Source organism: Suncus etruscus, chromosome 5 (assembly GCF_024139225.1).
Source record: "Suncus etruscus isolate mSunEtr1 chromosome 5, mSunEtr1.pri.cur, whole genome shotgun sequence".
In the NCBI taxonomy this organism is placed as follows: domain Eukaryota; kingdom Metazoa; phylum Chordata; class Mammalia; order Eulipotyphla; family Soricidae; genus Suncus; species Suncus etruscus.
Window position 1 is genome coordinate 147,025,567 of NC_064852.1, and position 12,108 is coordinate 147,037,674.

At 37.8% G+C, this 12,108-nt stretch overlaps 1 protein-coding gene across 1 annotated transcript in view; it reads right to left on the reverse strand.

The window, feature by feature from the left end:
- ZFPM2 (zinc finger protein, FOG family member 2) overlaps positions 1–12,108 on the reverse strand; it is a 500,701-nt gene that overhangs the window by 145,594 nt on the left and 342,999 nt on the right. The window lies entirely within an intron of this gene.

Genomic DNA, 12,108 nt, shown 5'->3' on the forward strand with positions numbered 1-12,108 from the left:
TCAGGGAAAATATGAGATGCTGGTTCCAACCCAAGTCAGCTGTGTGCAAGGCAAGCACCTTACCCACTGTACTATGTCTCTGACAGCTGGATTCATTTTTAAAGTATACTTTGGATGAGATTATAACCATTCTGCTATTCCATTTCTTTCTTTTAGGGGGGAACCATAGGATGCCAGGTATCAGATTCAAATCAACAGAGGGGAAGTCAAGAGACATACCCACTGTACTATATCTCTAGACCTACTTTTTAATTTCTGAAAGATGATTTAATCAAATCTCAGTGCTCTCCATAAGAGGTTATACAAAGGTCTAAAACTGCAATGTTTTAAGCACAAAACCCAACCATTATTTTTGTACCAATAAGCAAGCTTAATTAAGTAATTTTTACAAAGAAAATTTTTTGTTTGTTTGTTTTGTGGCTATACCCAAGGCTCCTGGCTGTGAACTTAGAGATCACTCCTTGGATCCCTCCTTGGGATGTCTCAAGGCTATGAGATGTCCCAGTTTAAAACCAAATCAGCTGCATGCAAGGCAAGTGCCCTACCATCATGCTATGTCCCTGCCCTCATTCCTCACAAAGATTTTTTTATTCTAGATTACCCTACTAATCTGTGCTGGGTTTTTGTTGTTGTTGTTGTTCTTCTTTTATTTTGTTTTGTTTTGGCCACACCCAGAGGCACTCAGTGTTTACTCCTGACTCTGCACTCAGAAATAGTTCCTGGCAGCTCGGGAGACCATGTGTGCTGCCAGGGATTGAACCTAGGTTGACTTCATATAAGCAAATGCTCAGAACCATTACTATACTAATTTCAACAGTATCTTTGTGCTATATAGATTGGAATTAGGGATTTTCTTGAAACCTGGTACTAAGGTTTTATGTTTTCCTGAAACATATGAGTTATAAATTTTCTTCCTTTGTAATACTAACTACCCGTTTTTTTCCCTCCCTGGGAATTCCTCCCAACTGAACATGTATCATAAATTTTGAGATTTTTATTTTACTTTTTAGTTTCTTTGTGGGGCTTCCAAAGCAGTGCTCAAGGAGCCAGAGGCCTCTTCCAGAAATTTCTGGGCAACTGTGCTGGTGGTTCAATACAAAAGCCTGAGGATGTGGTACTTCTTAAACCTTACTGTAAAGGTCATTCAAATGGTTCTTGGGTGGACTCTAGGACTGAGTTATCAATACTATGGGGACTGGCAGGACTATGTGGTGTCAGGGACTGAACCTGATTTGGCAGCATAAAAAAGCATGAGCGCTAATCATGACTCATCGCTCCTTTCTCAAGCATACATATTTAAAATATACTGGTCTGAACTTTAAACTCTTTTAACTTGAGCTTCCAGAAAAGCCAGAACATTCTTGCAAGATGAATAAAAGATGAAAAATAAAATTCAGGGACTGGGACTAGTACAGAGGGTATGGTGTTTGCCTTTCATGGGGCCAACTCGGGTTCAATCCTTGATATCTCATATAATCCACTGAGCATTGCCAGTTATGATTCCTGAGCTCAGAGCCATGAGTAGCCTCTGAGCACGCTGGTGTAACCCCAAAACAATAAAAGCAAAAACAATCAAATTTATCGAAGGTAAAAATGATACTGATAGAAATGATATCATCACTTTTCTAGTTTTTGGTAAAGGCTTGGCAAAATGATCTCAACCTCTGTGCCTCAGATATTCTCTGTGTAGATGGATTAGTTTCTCCCTCCTATAGGAGATCTTTACCTTGGATGAGTAAATAAGAGCGGAAGTACAAGAGAGTTTGCACATATTAAGGAATCTCATCTTCCTAACAGCTATTTGATTATGTTGCAATAAAAATTATGTGAAAAAAATGCTAAGGTATAAATTTCAGGAGAGCAGAAATATTGTTCTTTCTTTTCACTCTCCTATAGTACCTAGAACAATGTCTGACAGCTTGTAGGTAAAGAACAACCATTTACTAAATGGTTATCTTGAAAAAGTAAGACCTGATATAAGTAGCCTGAAACCAATTTACAAATTAAGGAAATTCATTAATATATTTTAATCAGAGCATCCCAATCACATATCAGTTTTGCACTGGAAACATTTCCTTTATTGGTCAAATTGTTTTGGTCTTCACAGAACAGCAGAACTGGAAATGTGCTGAAGAGCTGATCCTGGTCTAAATGGGTCTTTAATTCAAGTTGGTACCTATAAACCGCAGTATTTCTTATGGTGATAATATACCAAAATATAGATGCCAGACCTTGGGTCAGCAGTCTTAAATTTGCAATGATCTGGACAGGCACCATTGCATTAGTAGCTGCAGGCTATAACCGTAGATGGAAGAGAGCAGAACTTCAGAGAGGCTTGTCTCCTACTACAGGTGAAGAGAAGAAAGTCAAGAGAATTAAAGTTATCAAGTGCACCCTTTCCTAATAGAATGGGCTCAGTGGCACAGTCAAGTCCAGTCAAACATATAGGGACAGCTCAAAAAAAAAAACATAAAATTAAATAAAGATAGACTACTAGCATTTGTTTTCTGTCTGCTTTGGGTCCATACCTGATATTGCTTACGTAGGAGTTATTCCTGGCTGTACTTTCAGTAATCACTCCTGGTGGTGCCCAAAGGATAATATACTGACGGTGAGTCTGCAATGTGCAAGGCAAGCGACCTGTCTTATTGCTCTAGCACCAGCTAGTATTCTCTCTTAAATGGAATTTGACTATATGAGCATACAGAAGAGAGTAATTGTTTTTCCAGCTGTTTGCCTCTGTTGGAGACCAAAGTTATGACTTTCAACAAAATAGTTTTGGTATACTAGGGGAAGGTTCTGCTTGTACCATCAATGGAACTACAGAGTAGGACATAGATACAAAAGTCATGGACACAAAAGTGAATAGCAATCTTGAAGTGCTGAGACTACTTTGAGGCTACTGTTTAGACTGCTGCTAAAAATAAAAAAAAGTTCTAAAAAGGAGAAAACAAATGTCCTCAGAGCATCAAATGCTTTGCAGCTTTGGTATCAGAAATTGTTTGGGTTTGAGGGTTGTGGATGTTTTTACAGTATCCAGTTGCTATTTTTGACCCAGGCTGATGTCAGGTTAGGGCTTCAGATGGAAATGCCAATTCGTTTAAAGGGCTATTTTTTTAACTGCTTCTTTCCCATTCATTCATTTTGCCATGGTAGTTACCATTGTGAATGTAAAAACGCTTGCCTGCCCCTCTTCTTTCTCTTACAATATACAGGGCGAAGAGTTTTCCAGCTAATCCCCTTAACAAGCCACCGATTGTTTGCTAGGATTCCTCCCTGCCACATCATGGGGTCTATTTGTCAGTCTGGGTTCCTCCCCATTCCAGTGCCCTACCTCCCTGCCTCCTCCATCTGCGGGTGTTGTTTCTCATTTAAATGAACAGTTGGATTCTTTTATTTCTTACAAGTGCTGGATTCGCCTTATCGCCTTCATTCCTTTGGGGGTTGCCAATTGGTTTTATCCACGGATGTATCATTTCTCATGCTTCCTTTTTTTTTCTTGCAAAGAGAAAGAACCTCTCCGTCAACAAGCCTCTCCGGAGTGGAAGATTAAAAACCTAGACATCACCTACCTTGCAGCGCTACTCCCAACTGGGTTGTGTAAAACTCAATTAAACGTGTCCCCATTGAATACTGCATTACAGTACATTAAACAGAAAATTCTTCAAGCGTGATGACAAAGCTTGAAACCTTGCCTCAAAGCTGTTCCTTGTAGCTTTGTCGAACATTTCAGTTTTGATGGTGCAAGTATCCCATTGACACAACTTAGTCCAACTATGGGGGCAAAGACACCCCTAAACAGACAGCCTTTGGATGATTAAAAATAGAAATGAGCTGAGAGGTGAAGTAAGTTTGAACATCTGCCTGGAACAATATAATGGACTGCTCAAAACTACAAAGAATTAGTCTGGATTTTACACTGGCAAGACAATTCTCTTACTTCATACATGGGAATCTCATGGATTTCCTCCTCTATGGAGAACATTACATTCCCCAAAAATATCTAGTGAGGAGATATAGAGCTTTAAGGCCAGAATTTTAAGCAGACAAATAAATATTCACAGAAATTTATGTTACTTTTGTCAGAATAAGTCTTTTCATAGAACAAAACTGGATAATGACTCCCCATCCATACGAAACCTCAAAATTGTCATTAAATAGAACTATGCTCTTCAATTTTTGTTTCATGTCCCCATGCACCATGCACCATTTTTATTTATCATACAAGTTGGCAGAGGCAATGTTCCATTTAATTCATTCATCTTTTGGGGAGTTTAAAGCATGTTTATGAAGCTACTTATAATACAGACTGACAAATGTTAAGCAAAAGATTTAAGCATCAAAATGGTATTATTGCATGCTCAGTGTTTTTTATATTGGAGGCATCTTTGTGCATTCAGAGTGTGGCAATCAAAATCCTAATCCTTTGCACCTGAATTTTTTTTTTAATTTAAACACCTTGATTACATACATGATTGTGTTTGGGTTTCAGTCATGTAAAGAACACCACCCATCACCAGTGCAACATTCCCATCACCAATGTCCCAAGTCTCCCTCCTCCCCACCCGACCCCCGCCTGTACTCTAAACAGGCTCTCCATTTCCCTCATACATTCTCATTATTAGGACAGTTCAAAATGTAATTATTTCTCTAACTAAACTCATCACTCTTTGTGGTGAGCTTCCTGAGGTGAGCTGGAACTTCCAGCTCTTTTCTCTTTTGTGTCTGAAAATTATTATTGCAAGTGCACCTGAAATGTTGCTTGTGACCCACCTACCTATGACCCTCAAAAGTGTTGAGGATGAATGAGCAATTTGGGCACTTTGGGGTATATTTCAGGCACTGTTTAATGTTCTTTATTGAAGGACATTTTTATATCTATAACATGCAGCATTCTATGATACTATATTTAATCTGAAATGCTAAGTAGTTCAGTGAGTGCTTCAGATGAGTTTCTAATGTTTCCAAGAGAGACAATAGTTATTGGATTATTACAAGATGAACCAATACTTTTGTGTGGAGCTAGGGGGCATGGTGATACCAGAATTTCCATTCTCACAATGAACAAATTCAGCAATAGCTATAATGAAAGGACATGTACATCTGCATGTATGGACCTGCCTATATGGGCAAATTTGTCCATGTTTGTACATGTGTAGAGTATATGTAGACTTAGTCTTTCTGTTGCCAAAGACATTTCCCAGCACATGTAAAATCCCACGTTTTGCTCTTCTCATCTATCCTTATTTAATTAACTGGTGGAAGGTTTAATTTCTCTATCACAACTATATATTCGTAGCCACATCACTTTTAATCATAAAGAGAATGTTCTGCCTGTTCTGGGCTTGGACTAAAAGACTCTAAACTGTTACTAGCATGAATAGGCAGCTGAAGGGAGTTTTGCTGGAGTTCCAGAAAGATACATCTCTAGGGAAACCACATTAGATGTGTAGCTCCATGTTTCCAAGGATCCATCAAATAAGGAAACATGAAAACGAGACGAAAGAGTAAAGACTCAGCCTGTATTCCAAAATAATTGTAAGTTTAATGAAAAAAAAAATTAGATTTTTAGTTTCTAAATTTTCTATGCAGAAGAATTTTTGAAAGACTAGATGACTATTCCTAAGACAAATTAAAATGAAAAGTAACTCAACACATCAGTAATGAACTTCTTTTCCAACATTTTGATAATATCTGAATAAAATAAGGCATTTTTCTTTTTCCAAGTCTGTTAAGATAGTTGTATTTCTTAATGGATGCTAGCAACTCTTTATTTTAATCTCATGAAAAAATTTAGGAAGACAAAAAGCTTTTATGTATCATTATTCTTTTAAGGGGAGAGTGATTTGGTATATTCCTATATTATAAATCAACTTAAACCCCCAAGAAGCTATAAAAGAAACTACCACTTATCATTAAAATTAAATAGTTTGTCCCACTGAGAAACATAATTCTATGTAAAAGTATTTCTGCAAAGGTTTGAATCCAAGGTTTGTTTCTATTATTCTGTTCTTTAATTACAGTTTTCAAGAGATTTTGTAAATCAATACACAAAGTATCTCTATAGCTTTTTCCAAGAAAAAAATCATTTGTTACAAATAGATAACAGTAATTATATTTGTTTTATGCCATCACTTTCACTTTTATAGTAGACTAATTTATTTATCCATGCATTTTTAAATGAATTGCCCATCCTCTAATATCAGAGTGCCTTTTGGCTGGCCAGAGAACCAGTTCACTCCCTCATGTCTCATATGCTTCCGTTCCAACAATTTTGAACATTTGTTTCAACTAACAGATCAACCGCATTAGTTCATCATACTTTCAGAGTTGAAGGTTAGGACACAGCGGCCAATTGCTGTTAACTGTATGATTTCTTGTTCCCTGGGATTTTATTTCTTATATGACTTACAAAAAAAAAAAATCGAAGCAATTTACATTCTGTGGAGTTTCTCAAAAAATGTATTTTTCCAGAAATGGTGAATATTCTTCAATAAAATATGGGTCAAGTCATATTCTGGGTCTGTTTTTTTATTGCTCTAATTCATGTAAAAAGCACCAAAGCTATCTGATATTGTCTGGCAGGGTCCGCTTTCATGGTCCTTTAATTAAGTCCGAGTATACCACTTTCTCTTACAACCCATCTCCTCCTGATACACATTTTATTCCTGTTCTAAGTACTCTGACCACTATTACCCATGATTTCTCCTTTAAATAATTGTTTTACCTCTTGGCCATTCATTTGTCTTTCTGGTTATTCCTTTCATAGCTTCAATTGCCTATTAACTGATATAATACTACTGATATTTTCCATAGCTTTCACTGTTTTCATCCAGGGATTTCAAAGTGCTTTTAAGATAGCTCTGTTGCTTTGTAGAAGGCAATTAATAAAACAAAGAGAAATAAAGACCGGAAAAGTGAAGAAGCCCATAGACATTCACCCACTAAGGCCACTGGAAAATCTGTACATTTTCATTCATCTTTGACTCACTTTGGTTAGGCAGTCAAGGCGAAACTTGAAGTACAGGAAAATCTTGTAATGCGATTTGCTTTGATTCCTAAAGACTGATGTGGGTCAGTAAGATTTCAAGGTCACTGATATACAAAAGCAAAGGATTTTGACCCAGGTAGTTCTTTCTCTGACAGACTTTTTACTCAAAAGTCCCCCCTGATTGGAGGCCATTGCTACTACTGGCTTCCAAACTCTCTCAATAAAATAATTTCATGGTTTTGAGGAAGTTTTGCTAGTGCTATGAAAAAAAAAATTCAAATATCTGTCAGGAGAAAAGTGGATAAACAGACAGTAGAAGCCTCATATTATGGAATACAAGTCAGCTAACAAAAAAAAATGCTACAAACATACACACATGTACACACACAAAATGATAAATAGATGTCTCTGACATGTTGGTCAAAAGTTATAAAAAAATCCAGAGTGATAGAACAGCATGCAGTGTGTTTGCCTTGCATTGGCCGACCGGGTTGGATCCCCAACTTCCCATATTATAGCCTGCCAGAACTAATTTCTGAGCATAGAGCCAGGAATAATCCTAGTACTTCCAGGTGTGGCCCCCAAACAAACAAACATCAAAAAAAGAAGTCATAAAGTGTAAGATTTTGGGTTTGGAGAGGTGGCACAGCAGTAGGGTGTTTGCTTTGCATGCGGCTGACCTAGGACTGAAAAACAAAAACAAAAACAAAGAAAAAAATAAGATTACATAGTATGATTACATTTACCTAAAATTTAAAAAGATATAAGCTTCATTTGACTTAATAAAAATCAAAAGTAGCCTTCTTATCTTCAGTTGCTACTGTTGTTATTCTTTTGGGGCACACTAGAAATTGCTGGGGGGCAGTTTCTCCCTGTCTTTGTGTCTTTGTGCTTGGAGATACTCCTTTGCAGCGATGGGGACCCTGTGGTGTCTGGAAACAAATCCAGGTCCCATGATACCAAGTGTTAGTCCACTGTGTTATACTTCCAGCCCGATTATCTTTGGGAAAGTACAGGTGAGGTGATCTAACTGGACAGTTAAAATGTCTATTTGGTATCCTGACAATTTAATATTTATAAAAAACTGATGAAGGAGGGCCGGAGAGATAGCACAGCAGTAGGGTGTTTGCCTTGCATGCAGCTGATCCAGGATGGATGGGGATGGTTCGAATCTCCACATCCGATATGGTCCCCCGAGCCTGCCAGGAGCGATTTCTGAGCACAGAACCAGGATTAACCCCTGAGCGCTGCCGGTGTAAACCACCACCCCCCTTCAAAAAATAGTACAGTAAAAAAACTGATGAAGGAAGCTAAATTTGCATTGCAGTTTTTCTTCTAAAAGGGCTTCACTTTCTTTTTTTTTTTTTTTGGATTTTGGGCCATACCCGGTGACGCTCAGGGGTTCCTCCTTGGCTATGCACTCAGAAATTGCTCCTGGTTTGGGGGACCATATGGGATGCCAGGGATTGCACTGTGGTCTGTCCTGGGTCAGCCACATTCAAGGCAAAAGCCCGACCACTGTACTATCACTCTGGCCCCTATTTGTATTTTTTTTAACAACAATTTATTCAACCCTTCAGTGTTTTTCAAAGCAATATTTTTGTTTGTATGCTTAGGTTCAAACCAGGGTGAACTGGATTATTAATTGGATAGCCCTATCAAGTCTTAGCATGATAGATAAATGCCTGGATAGAAATGAGCAACATTTTTTAGGGGTTTGTTGTTGTAGGAAATGTGTCACAAGCAAATTATGACTCTATCCATACAACCTTGGGCACATACATATTCAGTAGCATCTCCTATAATAATTATAGCATCCTTTGCAGAATAGTGCCTCAAGCATACCAGAATTGCTAGAAAAAAGAGGCTTAACTCCTGTATTCTCTCTCTCTCTCTCTCTCTCTCTCTCTCTCTCTCTCTCTCTCTCTCTCTCTCTCTCTCTCTGCCCTTCTAACTGCAAATGTTTTACTTCTGAAAACTCAAAGAGGAGTAGGTATGCTTTCCATGTTGTTCTGTGTGTCTGGCATGACATACATTTCAGAAGTATACAAAACAAAGCTATGACCACATAAGGAGGAATCTCTTGAGCACAGAAATGAGCTAACAACGAGAAAGCTATCTGCTTATTTAATTATTAAAATATAAATTGTTCATTTTTTCCCCCCTGGCCAACCCTACCTACTTAATTTAGACTGAAGAAAGCAGGGCAAAAGGAAAAGGAGAAGATGGATGCCAAACATTTATTTAAGTTGCTTAACGAATATTTCTCAAGTGCTTCTTTTTTAGTCTGGCAAACTCTCCCTCTTTAGCAACTGAGGATTAGCATCAAAGTACTAGTCCATGCTTCCAAAGAGATGTTGTTTATGGAATGTGGAATAGATACAAATCTTCTCAAACTTTTCATTCTTCTTTTTCTCAGCCTGTTAGCATCTTAATAGTAGCAAACAATCAAGATTTTCCTGCTTTGGGGAGCAGCTGAAACTCTTCTATTGACAGAGACCAGAATTGAACTTGGAAAACCAGAAGCAGGGAGTTCCCATTAAGAGTCATGGCCTTGCAGACTTACCCCTCCTATCTGTCCACAAAGCCAGCATTTTCTGACCTGTGGGGGACTGTGTGGGACTCATCTGTTTTCTTAAGCACTTCCTGGAGAGGGACATGATACTGTGGTGGAAGGAGGAGAGAGTGACATAAAGGAGATTTATTTACAACTGAACTGGATGAGGTAATTATCTGAGTATCTAATCTCTCACTGCTAATGGGCAGTATAAGGGTGTTGCAGGCAGGGGACTTTCATCTGCAGAAATAAGGGGTGGGGAAAATCCACAATTATTCACCGAAAAAGTAAATAATTTTCTGAGGTCAACAAGAAACTCTCAGAGAAAGTAGGAAGCAGAAGGGTTCGTTCAAGTATTCCCTGGAGACTTCTGATTTGGTTCTATGTAATGAAAGCATGTGTGTGGAAAGGATTGTGTGCACGTGTGTGTGTGTGTGTGTGTGTGTGTGTGTGTGTGTGAGTGAGAGAGAGAGTGAGAGAGATACTTGAACATATTTCAGTCACTTTACAGACTAGTTTTGATTACTAATTATTTTAACCAGAAGTGGTTCATTTCTAATCTCTCCACAGCTGAGAAAATCTCTGGTATCCAATAAAATATTGCTGACTGAATGGAGTTAGTAATGCAAAGCAAACATATGTTCAGTTTGAGTTGTGTTATTTATTAGCGTTATTGGGCACCTTTCTTATGATCTGAGAAACTGTCTGTCCCCATCTTAAATTTGTGGATAAATGTATTGCTCTGATAGCATATTTTGTCAGAGTTTAATAATGCTTTGTGTTCAAGTCAGGGCTGCTACTCAGTGAGCACTGAATGTGAGTAAACTTCCCCAGTTTTTATTCTCTCTGACTATAATAATATAATCTGTTTTTATAATCAAGAGCTGTGTCAAGTGGATAATTCTGCAATAAACTATGCTATTGTTACTTTTTTAAAAAACGAAAATGGGTGGGCAGAATTGATAACAAAGCACTGCCTGCCATTTTAGATTATTTTCTTCAAGTGCATTTGAGACAAGGTAAGAACAGAAGTTGAATTCAATAATAATAACCATAAGTTGATGAAATAAACATGAAATTAACGATTGTCTCAGTATCTGCATATGATAACTGGAGTAACAAGCCAACTCAGCAGGTAGCATTTTATGATTTTAACAACCTCCTTGTTTTTTTTCATTCCTGATTTTATTTATCAGTATCAAGTAAACAGATTTTATTTTCAGACCTAAAGTCAAGAGTTTGGGAATTCATTTGACTAACAAAACAGCTATCTGGCACAAAATGGTTGGAAGCCAAAAATTCAAATAAAAACCCCAGCACAGGAAGGCTGTATCAGAAGACTTTATTTAATGGGGTGAAGAAAATATTTCCTGATATTTTTATTACTATAGGGCAGATCTGACACCATTCGTTTACTTTCTGTCATAAATACAGACGGATAGAACTTGACAAGCTTCACCATAAAATAGGTTAGAGATAAGTTCAGACATCTTTCCTGGCACCCAGACCTTTGGCACTCTGTTCTGATGGGGAGTTGCTTAAAGCGAATGCCCAGGTTTGATTTTAGGCTTCTAGGTCACGCTTTCACCTTGACAGCAGTTCTTTCCTTTTCAGGAGTAACATTTGCTAGATCCCTAAGGTACTTTCATTTTCGTAAGTCGAGTAAGAAAAAAAAAGGCAAAAAGCAGAGGAATAAAAAAAGATAAATCTTAATTCACAGGCTGCAGAACTATCTCTGTGTCTCTGGCACAAAACTTCCAATCCAAGAACTGGCTGTGTATTAGAAGTCTGCAGATTTAAGCCTTGTCCACCATGATCAAACTGGATTTATGGAGCATCATAACTCTCCAGACACCATCCAGCAGCTTATTAATTTAATAGACTCCTGTCCATTCACTGGTGTTCCTACCCTGACAGTCTCTCAAGATAAGGCGAAAGCCTTTTGACAGGACAGAGAGCATATATATTTTCTTCTGTTTTCTCCTGGATGGGGTTGTCGGCAACTTAAAATGTGTGGCTCAGCAAGTTTGTTTTTTCCTTCCATTTTTTTCCCCTCTTGGGCTGTGCAGGAAGGATGACAGAAGAGAGTACCCAGAGAATTCTAGGGATTGGGGCCTCCTTTTCCTATAAGTACTCACTTCTTAGCATTTTTGTTTTGCAAAAATCACAATGAATGGATTTAAAAGAATACAAGCAGAGACACTGTTCCCATAGGGGGAAAAATGAACAACAACTTTACAATTTCAGGTCTCGAATAAATTAAGAGGTGTTGGAGAAAAGAGGAAAAACAGCAGTAAATGTTCCCATTAAATAGAGTACGGCAGCATTTTCTTTTCTTTTCTAGACTCCATTTGTGGGAATGAGGAAGAATGCCAAAAAAGATAGCACTCAAGCTGTTGTATATTCAAAGACAAAACAGGAAGAACTTTTCAACATTCTTATTTTTCCCTCTATGATATTCTCATTTTCTCCAATTGTGCTTGTTATTTGCAAATAAATTTACAAGTCTCCATGAGTGACTTGTTATGTTGACCTGTTGCAAGAAAATTGTTTCTGTCCT